Raw genomic sequence first — 3,109 nt, forward strand, 5'->3', positions numbered from 1 at the left:
GTTTGAGGCGAGTGGCGAGGGTTTGGAAGTGCCAAAGAGGGAAATGGGAAAAGAGAGATGTATAAAATACTGCTCTTGTGTAAGGGCACCCAGTGGTACTTCCTGAGGACTTCATTCTTGCTCAGCAGCATAGGGTATAGGTGTGGAGAAAGTGGATTTCGTTAATCCCTAGTTAGGATTTTGGCTAGAGAGTGTGGGGAAATGGACAGGGATTCACAGAACAAGGTTCTCATGAGAGAATCATTGAAGTGATTGAGAATAAAATGTCAAAACAATTGTGAGAGAGGCCCTTCCACTCTTGATTCAGGCTATGGACCTTGAGATGTGGGTGCATCTGGGTACATTTCTAGGAGGATGTCACTTATTATTGTTTTGAGCCTGCATGTCTATTCCATTTGGTTGCTTTGACCTCCCTGTTCTTAGAAGAGGTGGATCAGATGAGTAGCAGTTTTGGCTTCTCATGGATGAAGCGGAAGTGCTTTTCTAAGAAGATGATGTAGAACTCCTGGAAGAAGTTGTAGGCAAGAGCCAGGGAAGGGAAGCGGACCAAACGTCAATTTAAGGGAGGACCAGGGTTGGAATGTCGCTACTCTTCATTCAACATTCAGGTCTCTTCTTGATAAACTTACCACTCAATACACACGCCTGGAAGGGATGGTAAAGGCAAGTCCGCAATCCTAGCCAGGCTGGCTTGAGTCTCATCGGGAAGATCTCCCTTAAGATTGTGAAGGCTGAGAATAGTCTTAGGAAAAATGTGCCTTGGGATACCTATGGCCAAGCACACTCCTGCAAATAAGGCCAATTATGTGTGGGAATCCTGGCCAGGTCAGGCTGGCAGAACAGAGTTGAACGCGGTTCTTCCGTAGCCCTCGCAGAGACCCACGCATGGGTGTTCTGGCTGCCTTTGGAGCATCCGGTGGCCAGGGCTCGCTCAGAGCTTCAAAGGATTCCAGGGCAGTGGTTCTCAAACGTTAGCACACACACGAACCACCTGGAAAGCTTGTGAGACCATAGGTTCTTGGACCCCAGGTGACTTTGTTCAGTGTTTCTGGGGTAGGGCGCGAAAAGTTGTATTTCTAACACGCTCCCGTGTACCGCTGTCGCTGCTAGACCAGGCACTCCACCTTGAGTAGAACTGTTTATATTTGAGAATTTTATTGACTGGGTCCTGGTTCCACAAACCTAATAAATAAATTGCCCTCAATCTATTTTGATAACTTTTTCTGGGAGACTGAGTCTACAAAAGACTCTAGGAGTTTCCGCTATCGGCAGCCTTTTTAGTAATTCATTTCCTCCTTTGTCATTGGCCTATCAGCCCATAGCAATCTCAAGAAACTATAGAGGCTGGCGTGTGCCTTGGTCTTTCATTGTGACCACTGTTCATGGGTTGCATCACAACTAGGAAATTATCCCATCAATTTTTTTCTACTTTTTTTTTTGGTGCCAGAAAAGATAGAGATCTATTAAGATCTCTTAGAACGCGAATAGATGTACACCCCTTCTGTCTCACCAGGACTGTGACTTTGCTTCTGATTTCTTACTTGCCCCAAATTCCTGAGAAGAGCTTATATTCATTCTTTAGCCAGAGATCTGATACCTTAAGGAATTAATAAAGAGACTTTTGGTGGGAGTATATCTGGCTCCGACCGTACCAGCTGGTTCCCGGGCTATATTCTTAAAATAGAAAAATGACAAATTATAGCTCTGCCAGGACTACATTAGGTGTAATCCAGAGAATATGTTTTTAAGTGACCGAAGGAATCAGCCACAGGAATCTTGATGGTACCAGCCAAGATATCTGAGGTGCAAGCATGGCAAAACTCAGGGACCCAGTGCTCATGGGGGGATTCCAGCTAAATAGGAGCTGGGATTTGGACATGTCTGGGCAGGTCTGCTGAATACTCAGGGCAGGCATGCCTGGAGTCTATTTACATGACAACTTTTGGCTGAAGAATGATTGTTTGCTGATCTGAATGGAAAGTGGAATGGGAAGAACAGAAATGTGTCTGTCTTAGGACCAGGTTTTGAAAAATGTTTTAAAATAAATGTTTATTAAATAATATATCATCTTTTTGTATATGGTAATTGTACAGTTTACATTAGGACTTTTTCTAGTTTGGAAATAATTTATTACTACTTTTAGGAAACTATAGTCCTCATGTAGGAAATCCTATCAAAATTAAAGATTTAATTTAGTTTACTACCAGGGATTGTGTTGGGTGTGTGAATGAAAAGATAAGAGGCACGTTTTGTGTCTGGAAATGTTGTCGGGTGATTGAATTTTTTCTAAATTTCCATGGAAAATAATGTATCTCCATCTGTTATTTGAACTGTGAACTTTTGCTATAGCACCTAGAACTTTGTGAAGTTTTATTAAATATTAACGTGGCTAAAATACTTTCAAATTTAAAAATAACTTGTTTACACTTGTGCTTCTGGTCTTGATTGGTTCCATTCCTCATTCATTGCATTTTCAGGGTAGAGCCTGGTTGATGAACCACAATTCCACTCTTTCTTCTTTTTCTTTCTTTCTTGGCCACGCTATGTGGCCTGCAGTGGAAGAGCAGAGTCTTAACCACTTGACCACCAGGGAAGTCCCTCTTTTTTCTTTAATTAATGACAATTATTACAGTCCTATAGGACACCAATTCACTGGCTGTTTTTTTATGTGCCAGGCACAGATCTAAGTACTTTGCACATCTTATTTCTTTTAATCTTCAGAACATTATTATGAGGGAGACACTTATTATTCTGGTTACATACATGGGGAAACTGAGGCCCAGAGAGGTTAAATTCCTTGTCTAATTAATATATAGCAAGCAGTGGGGAGAACTGGGGTTTCAGGCGTTTGAAAAGTGTTTTAGCAAAGCTACTAATTACTCTAAATTTTAAGATGGTTATGGAAAAGAAAAGGCCGTTTCTCAATTCAGGTATGGTTTAGGTGTCAGAAATTCTCTCATTGCCAATTTTGATTCTTTAGCTCTTGCAAAGTCACCAGAATTATTTTCCAGTCTTTTGGGCATACAAAATGTTTTTTAAATTTATTCATTTATTGGCTGCATTGGGTCTTCATTGCTGTGTATGGAGTTTCTGTAGTTGTGGAGATCGG

Source organism: Hippopotamus amphibius, chromosome 1 (assembly GCF_030028045.1).
Source record: "Hippopotamus amphibius kiboko isolate mHipAmp2 chromosome 1, mHipAmp2.hap2, whole genome shotgun sequence".
Taxonomy (NCBI): domain Eukaryota; kingdom Metazoa; phylum Chordata; class Mammalia; order Artiodactyla; family Hippopotamidae; genus Hippopotamus; species Hippopotamus amphibius.